The 25,546-nt window shown below is 37.5% G+C and overlaps 1 long non-coding RNA gene across 1 annotated transcript; it reads left to right on the forward strand.

Moving 5' to 3' along the window:
- Window positions 1–23,264: 23,264 nt before the first annotated feature.
- Window positions 23,265–24,219, forward strand: LOC123231911. Its single transcript, XR_006505130.1, has 2 exons — window positions 23,265–23,490; window positions 23,876–24,219. It is a non-coding gene; the product is annotated as an uncharacterized LOC123231911 (long non-coding RNA).
- The last annotated feature ends 1,327 nt before the right edge of the window (window positions 24,220–25,546 follow it).

The raw sequence follows: 25,546 nt of genomic DNA on the forward strand, positions 1-25,546 counted from the left end.
GTGGGGCTGACTGAGCTACTGATAATGTTATAAATTGCCTTGAATTCTTGTGAGAAAAAAAAAATCACACAAGTGGGTGGTTATTATTATCATGAAGAAGACCTAGATGATGATAAAACAGGCACAATTTTTAAAAAATTGATTCACTTAAATTGCATTCAACAAGAATTTATTAAGTTACTATGTATAAGATGCAGTGAGAGGCTGAGGATACGAAAGAATCATGACTGTCCTCAATGACATTTATGTATGTATTAATGTACCCATGTCTGTTTCCTACTTACTGTAATGCTTATTCTTTGCCCTGAAGGTCAGACAGACAGAGAGAGACAGACAGACAGACAGAGAGACAAGCAGAAGTGAGAAGTCAGAGAAGGAGAGACAGAGAGGGATCAGAGAGACTGGAGATTGTGGGTTCAAATATGGCCTCGGACACTTCCTAGCTATGTGACCCTGGTCAAATCCTTACTCCCCAACTTACTACTCTTCTGCCTTGGAACCCACACTTAGTATCAACTCTAAGATTGAAGGTAAATTAAAAAAAAAAAAGGGAGAGACAGATAGACAAGGATAGATAGGCAGCCAGGCAGGAGGCAGACAAAACATGCATTAAGTGCATTATGTGCCAAGCACTATCTGGCAAGACAGCTAGCAAGACAGACCTTTCTAAAGGAGAAATAAATAAATATAATATATAAATATAAAATAAATAAAGCTAAATAAAAATTAAAAAAAACAACAGATAAATAAATAAACAAACAAATAAATGGATGGATGGATGGACGAATGAATAAATAAATTAACAGAGAAAGAAAATAAACAAAGACAAATTGAGAGGAGGGGGAGGGACAGGACACACAGAGATGTGGTGTGGAGGTCAGGTATGGGACAAGAGGAGGTTGAAGCTTACCTCTCAGAGCCTGGGTTCTCTAGGAGGCAGAGTCCTAGGTTCATGTGGGAGGGAGATGAGGATAATGACTGAGTGCAGCTGGCATGGGATGGAGATGGGAGGCACCAGAGAAGTCTGGTTGGGGCAAGATAAGACAATGAATGTAGGAATAAATAAAATGATTACTAAGTCCCTACTATCTACTGAGCACTAGGAAATACCTCCTGGAAAGTAAGATAGATTCACGAAAGAGAGTCCTTGCTCTGAAGGAGCTCACATTCTATTTGTGAGAAACAAGAAATTATAAGAAAGGTCAGCTTTCCAAGAAGCCACTAGAGCAAAGGCAGATGACAGTGCCCAGGGGTCTAGAATCCAGAGTAACTAGAGGGCAAGAAGGACAGTTTACTGAGACCAGAACTGAGTAGGACAGGATTAAGCTAGATCTTATTTCTGTTAAGACAATGTTTTCAATTCTACTCATTGCTACAAAAACCATCTTTTTAACCCCAATATTCTCCCGTAGACACCATGTAGCTGTGAATCTCAAGAGAGCAAAAATGGCATGGACTCTTGCAAAGGACAATGGAATGACGTTTGTCTGCACATTACTACTCACCACTCAGTCAATAAGTATTTATTAAATGTTACTACATGCTCCCTTTGTGCTCCCCCTTCGCTGTGAGTAGTAGGAAGGGATTTGTAAATTTATAATTCATTTTGTTAGCTCTGAGCCCCTAATCAGAGACAGCACTTCTAGAAAAGCACCTTAGTGGACCATCTTTCTCTATTTCTTTTTTGGGGATGTCTCCCTCTTTAGTTGCTTCTTTCCAACTCTTATTTCCAATCCTGAATGGGAGTTGCTGGTGGTTATTACTATTTATAAAGACAAAGTAAGCATTTAAAACAAAGAAAGGTAAACATAACTTCCCCTGCCACCTCTCCCAACCTAGGTCCTCAAGCTCAGGAAAAGGGTTCAGATTTCTATAAAGGAGCTCAAAGAGTGAAAGGAAATATAAGATGACTACCTTGGGGTCCATTGGAGGAAAGTTTCAGCCACACAGGTTTTTGTTTGCTTGCTTGTTTGTGTTTTTTTTTTTTTTTCATGCCTGATTGGCCAAAGCAGCCTCTTGGACCCTCTCTTTATATCAGTTGCTTTTGCCTATATATCTGCTCTCCCAGCTTTAAATGGCTTCTTACAGCCTCCATTTTTTTTTTCCAACTCCATGTTTCTTCTGTTCATTCTGTCCAACTCCATGTTTCTTCTGTTCATTCTGTCAGGAACTGGGTTCCTCTTTGAATCCATCTGTTGTTTGATGGCAGCAAAATGACCTTTAGAGTCATGAAGAGGTGCGGCTTGTTATCTTTTATCCTGCCCCATTGTTTCTTTTTTTTGTTCATTCAGGAGATTTAACTTCTGCTTCATAAAGTAATCATCTCTCTGTGAAATCATCTTTTACCCTTGGTTTAGTTTGTTTCCTTTCTGTGATTAGATCCTGGGTTTCCCTTACATATTTGAGAAAGGAGAGGGAAGAAACAGTCAAGAAAGTAGGGAAAACCTGGGTTGAACCTTGAAGGAAGTGAAGGATTCCAAAATGCAGAGGTGAAGAGGAAACACATTCCAGGAACAGGAAATGGAATGTAATGTGGAGTGAAGAATGTCAGATGGCCTGTGAGGGATGGCAGGTAGGCTCATTATACACAGCTGAATTATAGAGTATGTAAAGAGAAGATTGTAAGAAAACTACTCAGGTAGGAAGAGGCCAGCCTAGGAAGAGCATTAAATGCCAAAAGACTGTATTGGAGCTTGGGTGTAACTATTAAAACTCTTCTCTGTATTGCGGAAAGTTTCTATTATTCTGACCCCCTTTTTGGCACCCCAAATCATTTTAATTTGGATTTTAACAGAAAAGAAAGTTTGATTTTTTAAAGACTGAAATTAAGAACTTGCTTCTCCCCTTTTTCTGAAGCAGGGTGGAGACAAGTTTCTTGTTTTTTTGTAAACAAATTTCTTGGGTGGAAAAGCAATTAAATAAAATAGGCAGAGCCATGCAGAGAAGAGTGTACAGGTGCTGTGTGGCCAAGTGGTGTCCTGCAGTCTGGAAGACATCTCCCTTGTCTGGACTGAGGTTGGAGTCCTCCAGCTGAAGAGGTTTGGGAAAAGGACTACACACAGGGCATAAATTGGTGGAGGGGAGGAAAGCGCTCTCTTTCTTTGGAATCTTTTTGGAATGAGGCAGCTTTGAGGGGCTGGTTTCCAGAGAAGGCTGCTAAGAGAGCAGCCTGCCATGAGTGGCTGATGCTTTTTTCTTTCTCTGGCCTGCTTTTTAGCATTTAATCAATAATTATAAACTAAGATACGATTTTCAGAGAATTTTAATCATAACAGCATGGTAAGCAGATTTAAGTCTTAAGTTGTAAAGTGTCTTGAGATGATTCTGCCCAACCAAGTTAAAAAAACAAACAAAAAAACAAAACCCCCCCAAAAAACACTTACATTTACAAAGCACCTCAAATAGATAATTTCATTGTTTCTTCCAATAATCCTGTAGGACACACTGGCTAGGGATGTACACCTGAGGATATGTGAGTGTTAGAGTGGCAGCTGAGTGGCACAGTGAATAGAATGCTGGGTCTGGAGTCAGGAAGACTCATCTTCTTGGGTTCAAATCTAGTCTCAAAGACTTAATAGCTGTGTGACCCTAAAAAAGTCACTTGACCCTGTTTGCCTTAGTTTGCTCATCTGTAAAATGAGTTGAAGAAAGAATCTGCAAACCACTTTAGCATCTCTGCCAAGAAAACCTCAAATGGGGTCAGAAAGAGTCAGACAAGACTGAAAAACAGCTGAACAAGAACAGCAGAGAGGCTGAAACACGGCTAGTACATGGTAGAGCCGGGTCTCAAACTTAGCTCTTCTGACTCCAATTCCAAGACTTTTCCTATCATAGCCCGCTGCTTTAAAAACTTAAAACACTGATTTTGCATACCAAGAGGAAAAAGAAAAAAAAAAAAGCAATTAGCACCTTCCTCTACTCCTTTTACTATCCTCCTCAGCCCAAGTTAAATGAGGTAGAAAGAAAGAATGGAAGTTGAATAGGGGCTCACACTCCTACTTTTCTGGAAAGTCCCCTGGGGTCTTCTGGGAGCATCAGTGGTCAGCCCCTGCCTATGTATGACTCACTCCAGAGGCACTGCCTACGAAAGTACAGAACCTTCCTCCACTAACAGGCTGGGGCAGAGGCTCTTGGCTGAGTCAGAGGAGTTGAGGGAGTGAGTCACCCTTACAGTTTCCCAGGGCAGGTGTTCCTTTGGAGCTAGCTCTGCATCTGGGCACACCCCGCCCAGCCTGGTTTGGCTCCAGAGAGTAAGCTTAGGCCAAGATAAGGCCATTAAGTAGTTTACTGGTCAGGATAGTCTCAGGGTGGCACAAGGGCGAAGCCCTGGCTCTCCAGTCAGAGGACCTGACTTCTGAGGGAATTTCTACCTGGGTGACTGTGGCCATGCCACTTACTCTCCATGGGCCTCAGTTTCCTTTTCTGTGAAATGAAGGCAAGGGACCAACTGACCTCTGAGGCCCCTTCTTGCTCTCATCCATGATCTTATATGGTATGTGATATCACTAGTGATCTTTCCAAGGAATTCCGGGAAAGAATCCAGTTTTGGATCCTGGATATTAAGCATCTTTGTAGTAGAAATCCTCCAATTAGGTGGCACAGAGGTTGAAGCAAGGAAGACTGGGGTAAAAATTGACCTCAAACACTCTGGGCAAGTCATTTAATGTCCATCTGTCTCAGTTTCCTCAATTACAAAATGGCGGTAATCATAGCCCCTACCATTCACAGTAGTCATAGGGATCAAATAAAATCATATTTGTTAAGAAGGGCTTCGCACGGTGCCTGGCACATAATCTGTGGTTGCTCAGTCATTCAGTTATGCCTGACTCTTCTTGGCTCTCTGGGCCACACCGTCTTCTTGGCAAAGATCCTGGACTGGTTTGCCATTTCCTTCTCCAGTGGATCACCTTTTGTCAGAACTCTTCTTCTTCACCCCTTTGTCTTGGGGAACTCTGTGTAGAGATTGAAGTTAATATCCAATATTCCAAGTATTATATTTAAAAAGTTTATTAATAATAAGCAAAGCAAGAGACCTAGCTATTCAGCCCGCTCGTGAGAGCAAAAGAGGAAGGAGCTACAGAACTTATAAAACAATAACGTGACCATGGAAACGTGGAGGCGCAGGAGAGATTAAAGGGAATTTGGGGAAATTCTGAGGGACTAATGGAGGACGAAGTCCAAGGTTCAAAATTTCCATTTATACACCTGCATGACATAGCTTATAGTTTCATCGAGCGACTCAAGCCTCTCCGCGTTTCTTTCTTCCTTTCCTTTTCCCTTCTCTCCCCAGCTGTTTCCTCATCCTCTGGTGGAGAATGAAAGAAGATTTTTGCTCCTGAGGTCAGATGCCCCATCAGCCTCTTATGTCCTGGAGCAATATTCTTGGCCTTTTCAGGGATAGACAGAACTTGGCGGGTTGCCTCGAAGGTGGGAGGCAAAGGCTTGCAAATGCCAGGCTGTGAGCTCCTGACACAGCATAACTGATTTCCCTGATAGCAGTTGTCTGCCTGAGTAGAGCTGTCTGTTAGCAAGTGACACACCTTCCTGCAGTGTGGAGGTATTCCTGCACACCCTCCGTACCCTCCAGGCAAAGTCAGCGGGGCGGGTTCAAATATACCCTGGAATTGCATCAAATCCTACCAATGGCCCAAACGGCATCCCTTCAGGTCTCTGGATAACTCCAGAGCTAACTCATCTCTCTGAATTGGTAGCATTTAGCTCTCTCTATCTCCTCCTCCCACCCCTTACCCTGTAAATCTTTAAAGCACTTTGCAGGCTTAAATCAGCTGAAGTCTGTCCTAGTAAGCTAGAATCCAGGAACAAACCAATAAATAACAAGAATGTTCTGACAGCATAATAGGTGAGGACCTATAAGCCACCTGTGCGCCTTCGTTGTTCATTTCTTGACCTAAAAAGGACCTGAGGTTATGCTTCATTGTTCTTCCCCTTCTAAGAGGTCACTCAGGTCTCTGTTACTATTTCTGGGGCAGGGTGGGATTGAAAAATTTTCTGTCTCACTGGTGTTTGTGTGGAGCTGCTATGATGGTGGCTAGCTTCTTAGTCCCCAAATATCTCTGACAGAACGCCAAGCACAGGGACGGAAGAGGACCAATCAGAAGGTACTGGTTATGCATGTTCATTCACCAGGGCCTGTTGTTGTTCAGTCATTTTAGTGGCATCTGACTCTTTGGGACCTAATTGGGGTTTTCTTGGCAAAAATATTAGAGCGGTTTGCCATTTCCTTTTCCAGTTCATTTTATGGCACTAGATTTCCACAAAGGGCCAGGAGCCATGTTCTATTGGAAAGGGCCATTGCAAAGACCCAGCTGCATGGGAAATGCTTTGTCCAATCTTCACTACTTTCAGTCAATCTTCACTACTTTTCAAGGCCCCCAGGGGTATATAAACAGAAATAATAGAAGCAGGATTTGAACTCCTGTGATCCTGTGATCTCCCAGTTCAACACTTTATTTACTGAGTACCTTGCATTAGGAAAGATTATATTAGAGGTAGCTTTGAACTTTGAAGACTATATTAGAGGTAGCTTTGAACTTTGAAGAAAATTGTGGATTCTAAGAGTTGGAAATGTTATAATGAGATTAAATATACCTTGCCCATTCTCAAATCTAATCACCAAAAATGTAAACAACTCACTCTAGCACAGGTGGGTCACAGACCTCCCAACTTGTGAATTAAGTGGAGTTGTTCTCACCTTTGGTGATTAAATCTAAAGATGGGCAGGGCAGATTTAATCTTGTTATCACAATCCCCCCTGTGATCATTCAGGAGACTCATCTCCCCAATTGATCATTTGATGTAATCATCTTGTACCCCTAAAAATCTTCTAACTACAATAGTTAGAGATAAGAGGGAAATAGGAGTGAGAGAGAGAGAGAGAGAGAGAGAGAGAGAGAGAGAGAGAGAGAGAGAGAGCAAAAACAGTGTTTTGCTAGACACATTGACAGAAAGCCAATTAGGGGGCAATCCTCTTTGGCATAAGAATTTACAATTCAAAATAATTGTGTTCAATCCCTTAATTTCAATCAGTTGTACCCCAAAGTTCATTCTGGATCGTCTTGATTCAGTGTGGGTTTCTGCAGGCATATTTTCTGGATCATCTTGATTCAGTGTAGGTTTCTGCAAGCATCTTTCTCCAAATAGTTCATCTTCTGGATTCAAAGTGTTAGCAGGCTTCTTTTCTAGAAAATTTTCTCGAACAAAATTTTTAATCTTGGATTTTTATAAAAATACAGAAGAGAGGAGTATGTATATTCTAGGTATAGAGACAAAGAGTTACGAACTTGAAGACAGAGAGAACATTGGGTTGACTTGTAGCAAGAAAGCCCATTTGGTTAGACTAGAGTTAAAACAAACAAACAAACCTGTAAAGGTAGGCTGGAGTTAGGTTATGTAGGTCAAATGGAGTAAGGATGGCCAGGACATAGAACTATTCATCCTTAAGGCCTTGCAAAAGACATGATTCCCACCACTGAACTGGATCTGCCCAGAGAATAAGTATAGAAAAATGAAGCAAATGTATGGTGAACTAAAACTAAAGGGCATGGAATGATCTCTAGAAAGAACCAACAAGTCCAGGCAACGTGGTTGGGAGTAACAGGAGATTATTAACCCATATTCCTTTCTTTTAAGTCTTTATTGACCTGAGAAGCCTGGTATTGCACAAGTGTTAATTGCTTTAAAGGTGTTCTTCCCATATTCAACCCTGATTTCAGAATACCAGTAAGTCTCTTAATGCAGTGATGGGCAAACTTTTTAAAGAGGGGGCAAAAGGAAAGGAAATGCTCATCTGTCAGTTTATAAGGCAACTCTTTCAAAGTTTCATTGTATTGTATCCTACTCATTGTATTCTTCTAATTAGGAATAATGTTGGGTGGCCAGATAGAACATTTCAGGGGGCTGCATCTGGCCCGTGGGCTGTAGTTTGCCCATCACTGTCATAATGTGTTCAGCCACAACCTTTTCCTGAAAAACTTCACATTCTTTTTCTTACCTGGAGGAGATCAAAGTAGTTGTTGATATCAACAGCATTCATTGATTTGATTTGACTTCTCCATTCAAACTCAAAGCCTTTAGTCTTTATCTTTCCTTAGTGAATGTTATAGTGTAAGAGCTTTATATTAATGAATCTAAATGATATTTTTATATTATTGGAGAAAGAAGCCACCCAACAAAGGAGCTACTTAATGTAAACCAAGTGTTTAATAAGAGGTTTTATCTCAATTTCTTTAATTTGGAATTCATTTTTAGTCCTGTTTAGAAAGATGGTAATGGCTTAATAGGCTTAAATTCCATTCCCTGAAAAATGCCCCATTTTTTTTGAATCATTCTTGACATAATTGTTAATGATATATTTCAAATAGAGATTAGGACATCAAAGAATCTAGAATTTTCGCAATATTTGGATTTATATATTGTATTTTACACTTAGACTAAGCTATGAATGTAGAATGAAGGCTTTGTGATGATCCTACACAAAGGCAGTATAAATTGTGATGGCAGTTTGGGGAAGTTTTTTTTTTTTTTTTTAAATTATTGAATTGGGACAGGTAGGTGGCTCTGTAGATAGAGGGCCAGGCCTGGAGATGGGATGTTGTGGGTTCAAATATGGCCTCAGACATGCCCTAGATATACAACCCTGGGCAAGTCACTTAACTCCAATTTCCTATCCCTTGTTGTTCTTCTGCCTTGGAACTAATACTTAATATTTATTTATTTGTCAAAACAGTTTTTAAAGTTGAGAAATACGTTTAATTTTATTTGAATAAATTCTATGACAGAAGATAAGGGTTAAAAAAAAAAGAAAAATACTGGTTGGAGAGTAAGTTACTTTTTATATAACTGAAACCTTTTTGGTACATCTCTTTTTGTTTTGTTTTGTTTTGTTTTAAACCCTTAACTTCTGTGCATTGACTCATAGGTGGAAGAGTGGTAAGGGTAGGCAATGGGGGTCAAGTGACTTGCCCAGGGTCACACAACTGGGAAGTGTCTGAGGCCGGATTTGAACCTAGGACCTTCTGTCTCTAGGCCTGGCTCCCAATCCACTGAGCTACCCAGCTGCCCCCTGGTACATCTCTTTTGCTCTTCAGTCAATATATTATTTTCTTGATATATTTTTCCCCCATTCTATAAACTGTGTACTTAGAAAAACTAAATTAAAATCCTCACTTTAACTTTAATTTTGTGACACTGGGCAAGCATTTAAACTCTATGTGCCTCAGGCAACTTCTTAGGAATTATCTCCTGAGCAATGTCAAGGACAAAATTACAGACTATTGGAATATTTATGTTACGTTAATTTTCATTAGGAATAAGAATTAAACTTTTTTTTTAAGGTCTATATGAGCAGGATGCTTTCAGAAAAACCTGGATAGACATTCACGAAGTGATTCGAAGTGAAGTGAGCAGAACCAGGAAAATATTGTACTCACTAATAGCAATATTGTACAGTGATCAAGTATGAATGATTTAGCTATTCTCAACAATGCAACCATCTGATAATCCTAAAGGATTCATAATGAAAAATGCTATCCACTTCCAAAGAAAGAACTGATGGAGTCTGAATGTGGATTGAAGCATTCTAGTTTTCATTTTCTTAATTTTTTTCCTGTTTTTTTAACCTGTGTTTTCTTTCACAACATGACTAATAAGCAAATATGTTTTGCATGATTATACATGCATAACCTATATCAAAATGCTTGCCCTCTCAGGGTGAGAGGAGGGAGAATATTTGGAACTCAGAATTTTAAAAAATAAATGTTAAAATTATTTTTATGTGTAATTGGAAAAAAATAAAAGATATATTTTTAAAAGTCTATTCTTTTCTGACTTTCATGTCTGAGGTTTTCAATTGCAATTTAAGCCTCTTCTTGAAAAAATTTTGAACAATGTTCTTCTAAAATGTGATAATAGCTGCCATTTATATAATGCTTTATAACATGAGCTTTTAACCTGGAGTCCATTAAAAAAATCTTTTTTGATAACTGCATTTCAATATAACCGCTTTCCTTTATAATCCTATGTATTTTGTTTTATGCATTTAAAAACACTGTTCTGAGAAGGGATCAATAGCCTTTTAAATTCCCTCCCTAGGATGGTTGTGTTATTGAGGGAAACTTGGAACAGTGGAACATTTAAATATGCAAAACAACTCACAAAGACAGGAAGAAGAAGACTTGTGAACTTTTAATATAAAAAGGGATGAAAATATGAGATGTTGAGTATTTCTTCAGTGCAAGATGGTTTAATAATTAGGCCCAGTATAGTGATAAATTAAGTTTCTTAGTATCTAAAAAAAAAAAAAAAAAGCTCAAAACAACCAGAAATGTGCTATTAAAATGCCCCTATAAACCCAGAGAGTACCTCCCATTCATTCATCTGAAGGTATTGAATCATTACTTGGTAGAATTTTAAAGGCACTTTCCACTAAATCATGGCCTGATAATCAAAAAAGATTTTGCATTCACAGAGAAGATTGCAAGTAGAATACATCTGGAAATGAAAAAATGCATCTGGATCTCATTCTGATTGCCTAGGTTAAGGGAAAAGTAGTCAGTTTTGCATTGGGAGTTTCTTCCTGTGTCCCACTGAGGCCTTGATATGATCCAGAACTGAAAAAGAAGTAAGGTAGGAGTTAGTGATAGAGTAATCAGAATGAGCACAGTGTCCTGTAACCCAAACTATGTAATATCCTTCTCTACTTTTATTGTGGAGAATACTTTTATTTAAATAATTAATCATATAAATATATAATTAATGTGTGATTTATTAATTAACAATAATAAATAAATAATTTGCTGAAATCATCATGATTCCTACTTTGGAAAAATGATCTATATACATTTTTCTTCATTTGTATTTATTAAAATAAAATTAAACATATTAAAAAATTGCATGTATTCTCCAATGCAGATGATGTATTGTTTAGTTTTCATTTCTTTTTTTATTTCAATTTAAAACATTTTGATAACAAATTTCCACATGTTTTCCAAAATTATATGATCCATATTGTTTCCCGCCCCTCTTCTCTCCCCCCTCCCAGAGCGACAAGCAATTCTACTGGGTTGTTCAAATGTTATCACTTGATACCTATTTCCATATTATTCATTTTTGCTATAGAGTGACTTTTTAAAGCTTAAACCCCAAATCACATGCCCATATATACATGTGATAAATGATATCATATGTTTTGCTTTTAATTTCTACTCCCCTGGTTCTTTCTCTCAATGTGGTTAGCATTCTTTCCCATAAATTCTTCAGGAATGTCCTGGCTTGTTGCATTGCTAATAGTGGCAAAGTCCATTACATTGGATTGTTCTAAATTAATTTACTTATTTAGTGCCATACCTATCAAACTACCAAAACACTTTTTTATAGGATTAGAAAAAATTATTACAAAGTTCATCTGGAAGAACAAAAGATCAAGAATATCCAGGGAACTAATGAAAAAAATGTGAAGGAGGGAGCTAGTAGTACCAGATCTCAAACTATACTATTAAGTAGCGGTCATCAAAACAATATGGTATTGGCTTAGAGACAGAAGGATGGATCAATGGAATAGACTTTGGGTAAATGACCTCAGCAAGCTAGTGTTTGATAAACCCCAAAACCCCAGCTTTTGGGACAAGAATCCACTGTTTGACAAAAACTTCTGAGAAAATTAGAAAAAAATATGGGAGAAATTAGGCTTAGATCAACATCTCACACCTATACCAAGATTAACTCAGAGTCAGTAAATGACTTAAATATAAAAAGGGAAACCATAATTGAAATAGGTGAACATAGAATAGTATGTCAGATCTATGGGAAAGGAAGGAATTTAAGACCAAGCAGGAGATAAAGAACATTACAAAATGTAAAATGAATAATTTAGTAAATTGCAAAATTTCTGTACAAACAAAACCAATGCAACCAAAATTAGAAAGGAAGCAACAAATTGGGGAAAAATTTTTATAACAAATACCTCTGACAAAGGTCTGTCTCATTTCTCAAATTTATTAGGAACTAAGTCAATTTTACAAAAAAATCAAGCTATTCCTCAGCTGACAAATGGTCAAGGGATGTGTATAGGCAGTTTTCAGATAAAGAATTCAAAACTATCAATAAGCACATGAAAAGCTGTTCTAAATCTCTCATAATTTGAGAAATGCAAATCAAAACAACACTGAGGTACTATCTCACACCTAACAGATTGGCTAATATGACTGTAAAGGAAAATAATAAATGTTGGAGGGGTTGTGGCAAAATTTAGTTTTTGTTTTTTTGAAGCAACTTATAGTATGATATATTTATTAAAACGAATGACATTGAAAAATGCAACATATCCCACTACTTTTAACTTGCACACAAAGCTTTTTGTTTGTTTGTTTGTTTTAACTTTTAATCCTGGGATGACACAATCCCCTAGTATTATGAGCCAGGAGAGGTGATGGTGACTGGTGATGGAGGCAGTTCTCCAGTGTCTGACTCAAATCTGGTCTCTTTTGTCTATACTGTATTAAATAACCTCTGGGCTTCATTCACTGTTGGAACAGATTTGCATTCCTAATCTTGCTTTTGTTGACTTTGATTGCATTGATAAAAAGGGTTGCATTTTTGCTGGAATAGCCAGAGATTTGTTGCTTAGCTGTGTCTGACTCTTACTGACCACATTTGGGTTTTTTTGGCAGAGAGAGTGGAGTGGTTTGCCATTTCCTTCAACAGCTCATTTTACAGATGAGGAAACTAAAGCAAATGGGGTTAAGTGACTTGCCCAGGGTCACACAGCTAAGTAAATGTCTGAAATCAGAGGAGTCATCTTCCTGCCACTGGACCCAACACTCTATCCACTTTGCCACCAAGCCTCCTCAGTTAGAATCTAGACCTGGGACTTCTTTACTATGAGAATTTCCCTAATGAAGAAACTCTGCCTGTACAGATGTGGACCTGGAGGCAAGAAGTCTGGACAATAGCTATGTGGCCCTTATAAGCTTAAAAATTAATCTATGATATCTCCAAGTATTATATTTAACAAGATTTATTAAAAATAACTTAAGTAAAAGAAAAATAAAAAGCTAGAGTAAAAAAGGAGCTAACCCAGCCTTGGTCGCCAGAGAAGAGAGAATGAGGGCGGGGTTACACATAACTATATACAAACAATGTAAGCATGCAACTTGGGGATGAAAAGGAAAGGAATTCTGGGAAATACTGAAGGAATTTTGGGGAATGTAGTCCTGAGGTATAACATTCTAACTTCACACCCTAGGCAAGTCATCATCTCTGTCTGCCTCAGTTTCTTCATCTGTGAAATAAGGATAATAAGAGCTATGAGGATTAAATGAAACAATAATTATAAAGTGCTTCACAAACCTTGAAGCTTTATTATGAAGGCTACCTATTATTATTATTGTTATTGTTGTTATTATCAGTTTTAGCATTGGCAGAAGTGTCAAGCAGGCCATAGGAGTTAGCAATACTTCTTAGTGCCACCAAACTAGAATAAAATGTAATTGGGAGGGGGAGGCTGGGTGGCTCAGTGGATTGAGAGCCAAGCCTAGAGAGGGGAGATCCTGGGTTCAAATCTGATCTCAGACACTTCCCAGCTATGTGACTCTGGGCTTAACCCTCACTTAACACCCATTGCCTAGCCTTTATTGCTCTTCTGCCTTGGAACCAAGACACAGTATTGATTCTAAGACGGAATGTAAAAGGTTTAAAAAAAAATGTAACTGGGAAAGATTTATCAAAATAAATAAAAATATAAAAAAACATAGATAATATTACATCTTAAATCTAAGTCAATATACTGTCCTCAAGGATCCTTATGTGAGGTTTAGAGGTCCCTGTTTCTAACTGAGTTGGACACCTTTGGCTAAGAGCATTGCATGGGGTCAGACAGTATGTGTCAGTGACAGAACCAGAATCCAGGTCCTCTTGGCCCTGAGGTCTCATCTCTATCCTTTATTCTGAAGGTTTTTAACTTGGAATTGGTGGACAGACTTCAGTGGGGGTCTGTGAATTTAGGTGGGGGAAGACAAGTTCAACTGTATGGTTACTATCATATTTTTAAATAATCAAAGAAAGTGCTGGGTGTTCCTAGACTTCACGGATCGCCAAAGGAGTCCCCTGACACCAGAGTTGAGATCCCTGCTCTTCGCTAAGCTGGCTCTTTTATGAAAAAGTCATATTTTTAAAGATCCAGACATTTCTACCATCATTTCATTTTGCCAGCCCCATTGTCTTTCTGCCCAGTTTTAAAAATGATTTTAGAGGGAGACCCTGAGCTTTTGGCATGGCCTCTTGGTTGGCTCTCTCCCCACCAGGCAGGCATCTACACCTTTTTGTTCACCAAACCTGATGAGTGCTAGAAGGTTTTGTGAACGCAGAAGCCCGAGTAGGTTTGAAAGGAGGCCATTGTCTTGGGTCCAGGAGCCCAGCTACAGATTAAATTGCAGCCATGACACATGTCTGGCTAAATGATTCCTTCAGGTGGCAGACATTTAGCCTCAGCTCAGTTATTGGATAAAAAATGATCTAAGCTGCTACTTCGGAGGGAGCAAATATTCTCTGGAGCCTCCAACTCCCGCCTCCCTGAGATCCATCATCCATCTGCTAGAAAAGGAGGGGGGTGCCTTTTAGGAAATGGCTCTTCCTGGCAGTGAGGTGGCCTGATCTAGAAAATATTGGGTCTGGATTAGGGAAACCCTGAGTTCAAATTCAGTTTCAGATACAAGTTGTGACCCTTCTTTTTTGTTTTAAATTTTATTTAATTGGTTAATTAAGAATATTTGGTTACATGATTAAGAATATTTTAGTTACATGATTCATGTTCTTTCCCTGCCCTCCTCCCACCCTCCTCTCATAGCCAAAGAGTAATTCCACTGGGTTTTACATGTGTCATTGATCAAGACTTCTTTCCATATTATTGATATTTGCACTAGGATGATCGTTTAGAATCTACATCCCCAATCATATCCCCATCGAACCATGTGATCAAGCAGTTGTTTTTCTTCTGTGTTTCTGCTCCCACAGTTCTTTCTCTGGATGTAGATAGCATTCTTTCTCATAAGTCCCTCAGAGTTGTGACCTTCGGTTTTTGAAGGTGATGTCAATGGAATGTCGGTTCTACCAAATTGGCAATTCTTCAAGTATGAGTCCAGTGGTTAACTGTGTCACCCAAGGACCATCATCAGATGATTAATTTTTGGTTGTACAATATAGCAGCACTCTTTGTTAAAAATGTGCTGAAGCTGGGCAGCTGCTTAGCTCAGTGGATTGAGAGCCAGGCCTAGAGAGGGGAGATCCTGGGTTCAAATCTGGCCTCAGACACTTCTTAGCTGTGTGACCCTGAACAAGTCATTTAATCCCCACTGCCTAGCCCTTACTATTCTTCTGCCTCAGAACCAAGTATTGATTCTGAGATGGAGGGTAAGAGTTTTTAAAAAAAAAAAAAATGTGCTGAAGGACAGAGGCTACCAAATGGCCTTTGATGTTAGCCTAAAAAGAAGAAATGATAAAGTGTATTTCAGCAATTATTTCACAGATATCTTTGTTTTAAACTAAAAAGACAAAACAAATTAATTTCTACATATGTAATTGTGTACAAAATGTTTAATGTATTCTGATCTCTTTAGAAGCATAAAAGAGAAAGCATTCAAGAATTTTAAAGTCTTGTAATATTTGCTAATATAAAAAAAGTTCAGATTTTCAGACATAGTCTTTCTTGAAGTTTGCCTACTCTGTTGAAGAGGAGGAGATAATTAGTGTGGCTTAATGGAAAGAGGGCTCAATTTAGAACACAAGACCTGAGTTTGAGTAGTGCTGACACTAACTAGCTTTATAACTCTGAGAAAATCACTTAACTTATTTTGATCTCAAGTTCCCCATCTGCAAAACAGGTATCAGTTTTATACTACTTATTTCACCTGGCTTTTGTGGTAAAAATGGTTGGTAAAGTTTAATGGGCCATATACTATATATATATATATATATATATATAGAGAGAGAGAGAGAGAGAGAGAGAGAGAGAGAGAACTTTATAACCTTATAATGATTCTGCACTCTCTCAGGGGAGGAGGAATGTACATGAACAAAGTCATGGATCCTTAAAATTTTAAAAGTTAAATCAATATGGAGATAAAAAAAAATCCTTACCTTACATCTTAGAATCAATATTGTATTAGTTCCAAGGCAAAAAGAGTGGTGAGGGTCGGCAATGGGGATTAAGTGATTTGATTAGGACCACCAAGTGTCTGAGGTCAGATTTGAACCCAGAATCTCCTGTCTCTGAACCCACTGAGCCACCCAGCTGCCCCCCAATAGTTTTTTGTTTTGTTTTGTTCTTCCAAAATAGAGGTTTTAAGAGTTGTCCCATATCCCATTCTAGGAGTGTCTTCCTTTCTCGTAACCAGTTTTTAGGAATGTACGAGCCATTCTAAGCCAATAAACATTTACTTTGTGTAAGTGTCACAGTGGATAGAATGGAGCCTGAAGTCATGAAGACTCGTTTTCTTGAGCCAGTATCTGGCCTTGGACGCTTAATGGCTGTGTGATCCTGGGCAAATCATGTCACCCTGTTTGCCTCAGTTTCCTCTTCTATAAAATGAACTGGAGAAGGAAATGGTAAAATACTCCAATATCTCTGCCAAGAAATCCCCAAATGGGGTTACAAAGACCTGGACATGACTGAAAAGCAAGTGAACAACAATAATGTATAAGGCATGAGAGACAAGATGATATAGCACAGTGGTTCCCTATTCTTTTTGTTTCAGCCACAAAAAAAATGTTATGAATCTCCAGAATAATTTGAATGCACTACTCATAATACTCTGTAATTATTTCCTGTTTAAAGAATCAGGAAAGAAAAGAAGGAAACAAGTACTCTTTCATTCATTTATTTATTTTTAAATCCTTACCTTCTGTCTTAGAATAGATACTGAGTATTGACTAAGTTACTCGGCTAAGACATGCCTGAGGCCAGATTTGAACTCAGGGTTTCTCATCTCCAGGCCTGCTTCTCTATCCATTGAGCTACCTAGTTGCCCCAGAAACAAGTATTTATTAAGCTCCTGTTATATGCCAGGTATTGTGCTGAGCACTTTACAAATATTATATCATTTAATCCTCATGTCAACTCTGTGAGATAGGTGTTATAATTATCCCAGTTTTGCAACTGAGGAAACTGAGGCAGAGAGAGATTAAATACTTTGCCAGGGTCACTCAATTATTAAGTGTCTGAGGTCAGAACTGAATTCACCTGACATCAGTTCAGGCCTAGTGCTCTATCTACTACATTACCTATCTGACTACTATTATTTTTTAAATATTTATTTAATCAGTTACATGTAGGAATGATTTTTGACAACTGCTTTCTGACATTGTAGAATTTAGATTCTCTCCCTTCTTCCCTCCCCTGCCCCCTTTGCTGAGGTGATAAATTATTTGATATAGATTATACTGGTGCTTTCCTATAATATGTATTTCCATATTACTCATGTTCTAATAGAAGACATATCACACACAAGAAAAAAACTTATGATGGAAATAAAGTAGAAGATGGCATGCAATCAGACTCCAACAGTCCTTGGAAATTTGCTTTGCTGATAATGATTTAGTCCTTCATAGTTGTTCATCATCTAATATTTCTGTTACTGTATGCATTGTTCTCCTGGTTCTGCTCCCTTCACTTTGCATCAGTTTATATGTCTTTCCATTTTTTTCTGAACTCATCTTGTTTGCCATTTCTTATGGCATAATAATATTCCATTACAATTGTATACTACAAGTTGTTCATCCATTTCCCAAGTGATGGAAAAACCTTCAGTTTTCAGTTCTTTGCCATTACAAAAAGAGCTGCTAAAAATATTTTGTTACAGATAGGTCATTTTCCCTTATATCCGATCTCTTTGGGATACAGACCCAGTAGTGATACTGATGAGTCAAAGGGTATGTATAGTTTTGTGGCCCTTTGAGCATGGGACCTTATTACTCTCTAGAATGGTATCAGTTCATAGTTCCAACAGTACATTAGTGTCCCAGTTTTCCCACATGCCCTCTAACACTGATCATTTTTCTTTTTGGTCATATTAGCAAGTCTGATAGGTGTGAGGTACTATCTCAGAGATCTTTTAATTTGCATTTCTCAGCATCATGAGAAGATGGCAGAGTAGGCATCAAGCATCTTTGCCCTCCTAACACCCCTCACAAACAAACAAAAATAACTCCGCAGGATTAATGCTAAAAGTGGCAAAAAAAACAGACAGGAGTCAGGAGTGAAGCTGAACACCCAAAAACAACTAGGGAAGAAGATTTCTGACTTCCTTGGTCTCAGTTCTACCACCTTAGGCCCTGGAGGCAGGAACAGAGCAAACAGAGTAGAATCAATAGCTGGCAACTTCACCTTATTTGCTGAGCCCCAGAGCTTTCATCCCTGAGGATACCTCTGGAATCCACAGACTGAGTGCTTTGGGAACAGCAATTTTTGCTGCAGTCTCAGCTCTAAAGATGCCCCCTGGCCCACAGCTGGGGATTGCAGGAGTGGATATTTGAGGAATCTAAGGGGACCAGGCCTTAAGGGCAGGAACTAAAGCCTCACTGCTAACAAATAAGGGACTTTGAAAGCCTAAGGAATGCAGACTAAACACCTGCTCTATCTCAGGCTCTGGCATTGGGAGAGGAGGAATGAGGAAGAACATGCTATGGTGAGTATGGTTGTTGAGAGATTAAGGCCCCATCAATGTGGTCATTCTGAAAAGAGTGTAGAGTCTCTGGTTGTTGCCACAAGGGAAGGTGGACTGGCTGCTTGCAATTACAGTGGTAGAACTGCCCATGGGCTCTAGTTAGAATACCTGAGATCAATCCCAGACTGGGATTTTAGCTGGAGACTCAGGTTTACATCAGACCCTGGATGATAAAAAGTGGAATAACTAAAGATGACCCAGGGAAAAACAAACACTAGGAAAAAATCCTGAAACCTGAGGTAACATTCCCCAGCACACTAGGAACCCTGGGAGTCCAGCAAAAAGTCAGTAATTAAATCTATTGGTCAGGCTGCTAAAATTTAAAAGTAAAAAATAAAAATGATCAAGCAAAGGAGAAAGAACCCAACTATTGATAGCTATTATAGATACAGAGAAAACCTTGGCTCAAACTCAGAAGACAGTGATATAAAAATACCTACTTCAAAAACAGCAAAGAAATGCAATAAAGGGCAAGAATCTCAAAAAAGTTTTTGGAAGAACTTAAAAAAGACCTAAAAAAAATGAAGAGGCAGAGAAAAAATTAGGGAAAAAAATAAAAGTAATGCAAGAAAATTGTGAAAGATAGATCACTCAAATGGAAAAAGAGATCCAGAAACTCACAGAGGAAAATAATTTATTAAGAGCTAGAACTGGACAAGCAGAAGTGAATGATTTCCTAAGACAATAAGAAATAATAAAGCAAAATCAAAAGAATGAAATAACAAAAGAGAATATGAAACATCTTATCACAGAAACAACTAACCTAGAAAACAGATCAAGGAGAGATACATAAGAATGGTTGAATTTCCAGAAAGTTAAAATTTTAAAACCATACTCCAAAAAATCATCAAAGAAAACTGTCTAGAAATTCTAGAATCAAGTGGTAAAATAGAAATAGAAATAGAAATATTCTACCAATCACCTCAAAGAGATTCAAAGATGAAAATGCACAGGAATATCATTGCTAAGTTCCATAGCTCCTAGGTTAAGGATAAAATACTACAAACAACAAGAAAAAACAATTAAAATACTGTAGAGCTATAGTGATAATAACAGAAGACACCAACTGCAGCACTAAAAGAATGTAGGGCATGGAATACAGTATTTTGTAGTGCAAAAGAACTGGGCTTACAGCCAAGAATAATATATTCACAAAGATGAACATATTTATAAAAGGTAAAAAATGGATATTTAGCAAACTATAGGAGTTTCAACTATTCCTAGGGAAAAACCCAGAATGTAGCAGAAGATTTGATCTGTAAGAAAAATAAAAGGAAATGACAAAAGACTAATAATAAGCAACCCAAACACTAAAATTGTTTGATTTCCTTATGGGAAAATGTTATCAATGGGGCCTAGGAATAGCATCATTGCCTGGGTATTTTGAAGGGGCATGTATAGATGAAAGACTTGAGGTCAAGGTAAATGTAACGTAATGAGCCAAAAATGGAGTGGAGTAGACCAGGAAGAAGTAGGGTGTAATAGCTATCTCAAATGGAGGAGGAATGAGTGCAAGAACAGCCTTGGAGAAAGGGAGGAGAGGGTAGAGGGCTAGTAGGACCAGAACCATACTTTCATCAGACCTGGGATAAAGAGAGAACATATACATTTAGAAGAAGAGGAACAGAGAGGATGGAAATGCACAACTAGGTACTATGACATCGAGTATAAATGGGATGAATTCACTCATGGGAAGAAAATGGATAGCAGAAAGAATAAAATACAAGGAACTGACAATTGTTTATAAGAAACACACTGAAAATGAGAGACACACATAGAGTGAAGGTGATGGGCTTGAACAGAATATATTATGTCTCACCTAATCCAAAGAAGGCAGGGATAGTCATCATGATCTCTGACAGAGTTGGGACTAAAATGAATATACTTTGAAGGGATGAATAGTATAACTATATTATGTTGTGCCTGTGTGTGGGTACTTTGGATAATGAAGCATTATCACTATTGAACTTGAATGTACCAAATGTTATAGCATCCAGATTTTCAAAGGAACAACTAAATGAAATATAGTTGGAAATAAGTAACAAAATAATAACAGCAGGGGACTTTAATTTCTCTGCCTCAGAACTAGATAAATCTAACTAAAAAATAAATAAGAAAGAAATTAAGGAGATGAATAAAATCTTAGATAAGTTAAGCATGATAGTTATCTTATCCCTACATACCTGCATGAGGCAAGTGGTAAATCTTAGCCTGAGCATAGACTATAATCCAAATATTTTCTTGTGGGACAGCAGTGGTTCAGAGAGCATAAATATCCTGCAAAAGTCTTAACACTCATCATACAATGTAGATAACCCTGCATTCCTTTTTTTTTTTTTACATTTTATTTTAAAATATTTTTTCCATGTTTCCATGATTTATTTTCTTTCCTTCCCCCTCCCAAAGCCAACAAGCAACTCCACTGTAACCCTGCTTTCCTGAGGGATTGTGGCATTGGAACAAAAGTTACATTAAGTATGACCAAACTGGAAAGACGTGGTTTTGGAAAGAGTATGGTCCTGGCAAAAGATTTTGTTTGCTGTCTCAGGACCACACTAGCTAAATATGGTCCTGATGATGTATATTAACTGAGAACCAGACTGGTTAAGTTGATCAAATTAAATGCTGATAGGAACATGAAGAAAGAGATCTAACATCACATTACTAAAGTGGCTATGACTTGTTTTTAGAAAACAAGACAGAAATATATATTAAGAGCTGTAAAGCTATACATGCTTATTAACCTACGGATCTCATTATTAGAATTAGACCCTAAGAGCATTATTAAGAGGGTAAAAAGCTGTGTATGTATGAAAATATTCATGAACAATTTGTTTGTAATGACAAAATAACTGTAAACAATGCAAATGCAATGAATAGGAGAAATGGCTGAATAGACTGAGATATTTGAATGTAATGGCTTATATTATGTTACTAGAAATGACAAATATTAGAAATATAAAGAAAATAAGGGAAATACATGGAGAGATAAAAATACATGATATTTTTAAAAATAGTCACAAAATCAAGAGAAAAAAGTATCCTAGTAAAGCAAATCCAAAAGGAACTCAAAAGCAGAAAATGTTTTATATTAGTACATACATATAATTTACATATTTTAAACAAATTATAAACAATGTTGAGTTTGTGGTGTTGCACATAATTTTTTTTGTATTTGTTTACTTAAATGTTTTTTGTTGCTGGTGGTGATTAATAAGTATGTAATAAAACAAATTGAAAAAATGCATTTCTCTAACCAATAGTGATTTGGAGAATTTCCTCATATGTCTATAGATAGTTTTAATTTCAACCTTTGAGAATTGCTTGTTCATATCTTTTGACCATTTTTCAATTGAGGAATGCTTTGTATTCTTATATTTGACTCGGGTATTTATATAATTGAAAAAATGAGGCCTTTGTCAGAGACACTTACTATAATTTCCCCCAAAATTTGTTGTTTCCCTTCTAATCTTGTTTGCATTGGGTTTGTTTGTACAAAATCTTTTAAATGTAATGTAATCAAAACTATCCATTTCATTTTTCATAATGTTCTCTGCTTTGTTTGGTCATAAACTCTTTCCTTATCTATAATTCTCACAGGTAAACTTTTCCACATTCTCCTAATTTGTTTATGCTGCCACCTTTTATTTTTAGATCAAATATCCACTTTGACTTTATCCTAGTGTTTGATATGAGAGGTTGGTGTATGCCTACTTTCTACTATACTTTTTTTCCAGTTCTCCCAGGAGTTTTTGCCAAATAGTGAGTTCTTTCCCTAGAAGCTTGAATCTTTGGATTTATCACACTAAGTTGCTATGGACATTAAATACCATGTGCTGATTGCTTAATTGATCTACTACCCTTATTTCTTAGCCAGTACCACATTGTTTTGATGATTAACACTTTATAATATAGTTTGAGACCTGGTAGGACTAGGTCTCCTTCCTTCATACTTTTTTTTCATTGTTTTCTTTGATATTTTTGGCCTTTTTTTCTTCCAGAGGAAATTTGTTGCTATTTTTTCTAGTTCTATGAAATTAATTTTAGTTTGATTGGTGTGGCACTGAATGGGTAAATTAATCTAGATAGGATTGTCATTTTTATTATATTGACTTGGCCTATGCATAAGCAATTATTGCTTTTCCATTTGTTTAGGTCTGGCTTTATTTGTGTGAAGAGTTTTGTAATCATGTTCATATATTTGCTGGGATTTGGTAAATATATCTCGAGTTATTTTATATTGTCTAGAGTTATTTTGAATGGAATTTTCTTTCCTATCTCTTCCTATTGAACTTTGTTGGTAGTAAATAGAAATGCTGATGATTTACGTGGATTTATTTTGTATCTTGTGACTTTGCTAAAGTTGTTAATTATTTCTTTTAGTTTTTTGGTTGACTGCCTACTATTAATGACTTTTTTACATGAGCCCTTTGGACCATCATCAGAATTCCAAAGGAGTTCTTGGACCACTAAATGGGAACCAGTGGTGTACTATATAGAGAGCATATTTCAGGGACAGGAATCAATTAATCAACAGGCTTTTATTGAGCACCTACTTTGTGCCAGTCACTATGGCAAAGAACTAGTAATGTTGGCTATGCTTGAATGGCACAGATAATTGGAGGAAAGACAGGAGCTCGTGGGCTGTATTACATTGATTTGTGATCTTAGACTGGATGATTTCTGAGGTCCTTTTCAATCCTGTGATGCTATTGTAATGCCACCTTGGAGGATACCCAGATGGCTTCACCTGGAGGTACTGTGGCTTCTCAGGGCTTCTTTGCTGGGCTTAGAATATTTCTGTTTTGCTTGTCTTTCCCTCTTCAGTTACAGGCAGCATTCCCTCCCAGACCCAGGTGTTTGAGCCATGGTGACTTTGGATTCCAGATTGCAGGTAGGATATCGCAGCCAGCCAGCCTCCCAGAGAAGCCAGGTGTCTCTACGTTAGGAGATCTAGGCATGCTCCATGTCCCTATGATCTTATAATGGTGGTCTATGGACTTGGAGTTTAATTTCCTCTGCTTCATCTCTCTTGGAATTAGTCCTCTGGGGTTTTCAGAGTTCGACTGAGGGCACGGTTGGGATGGTTCCCCAAAATGGAAGAACTGACTCTACTTGACTTCTGTTTGAATCTGTTCCAGGAATGCTCAAGTCATTTTCAGCGCTCTGTACTTGCAGCTCTGCTCTGGGAGGCCTTCATCAGCAATTGCAAAGAGAACCACACTGATAACACTCAGAGGAATCCATGTTGGGGATGTTGCTAACAGGAGGGAAGACAGAAATGATGCAAATGGACCAAAGGAATGAAGGTATCCTGGCAGATAAAAGTGCATCCAGTTCAGTTCTCTGTTGCAAATGAAGCAGAGAGTCAGCTATTGTTAACTCAGGGAGGAAATCCTCCTTAGACGGTTTAAAAGGGAACATCGTGGCTATTTTCCAATGGATATGCAATCAAAGGAGATGAATAAATTATACTTTTTGGGGGTTATTTATTTACTTATTTATTAGAACTAATCATGTGTAATAAATTTCCATATAAGTTCTCCAGAGTTACATGATTCAAATTATCTCCCTTCCTCCCCTCCCAGAGCTGACAAACAAATCCATCTGGTTTATACATTTTTATGTTCATTTTTGTGGGTGAGTCATCATATAAAACCAAAACCCCCGAAAAAAACCCCAAATAAACAAATGAAAAATTGTATGCTTTCATCTGCATTCCGACTCCAGCAGTTCTTTCTCTGGAGGTGGATAGCATTCTTCACCATTGCTGAGAGCAGCCAAGTCTATCGGCTGATCGTCCCATGATATTGCTTGAATGAATTATTCTTAACAGAGTTGTGAACTATTAACAAGTGTGTGAAAGACTTTTCCTCCTCACCAAATCAACCCTGAGGTTTTACCTCACCCCCAGCAAATACCCAAAGATGACAACAGCTGGGAATAGTCGATGATAGAGGGGTCTGGAATACTGATGAATGATGAGTAGAACTGTGAAGTGGCTCAACCTTTCTGGATCACAATTTGGAAATGGGCTAAGAAAGTGACTAAAATATCCATATCCTTTAACCCAGAGACTCCACTATTGGATATATGCCCCAACGAGACTAAAAATAGAGAGAAAAGCCTACGTACATACAATTAAATATTTATAGCAATTCTATTTATAATAACAAAGATATAGAAACAAAGCAGATCCTCATTGATCCAGGATAGTCAAAACAAACATGAATGTAATGGAATATTATAAGTAATGATGAATATGAAGAATACCTATAAGCACTGGAAGACTTGTATGGACTAATATAAAGTGAAGTAAGTAGGACCAGAAAAACCATATGCTCAGAGGTGTTCTAGAGCCAACTTGTTGGCTCTCTAGAGCCAATAGTTAAATATTCAATGTGAGCATTTATTCCTTGAAAATTGGTAAATCAGAATCAAGCAGAATCTTATTTCTTGTCTTATTGATTGTCTGGGCTTAAGGAAATGATGGAAAAATCTTAATAATGCCAATTAAGCTTAAAAATATCATGAACATGACCAATATGGAAATATGCTTTGTAAGATGATATACATATAACCCAGATTAAATTGCTTACCATTTCAGGGAGGAAGGAAAGGAGAGAGGGAAAGAGATAATTTGTATATTATGTTTTTGGAAAATAAATGTAAAAGATTGTTATTATGTGTAATTGAGAAAATAAAATATTAAATTTTAAAAATGTATCATGTTTACATTTTTTGGTCAAAAAATAAGTTTTTAAATGTTTACTAGCTCTCTATTGAATATACTTACTGACTAATAATACAAA

This window comes from Gracilinanus agilis, chromosome 1, assembly GCF_016433145.1.
Source record: "Gracilinanus agilis isolate LMUSP501 chromosome 1, AgileGrace, whole genome shotgun sequence".
Lineage (NCBI taxonomy): Eukaryota > Metazoa > Chordata > Mammalia > Didelphimorphia > Didelphidae > Gracilinanus > Gracilinanus agilis.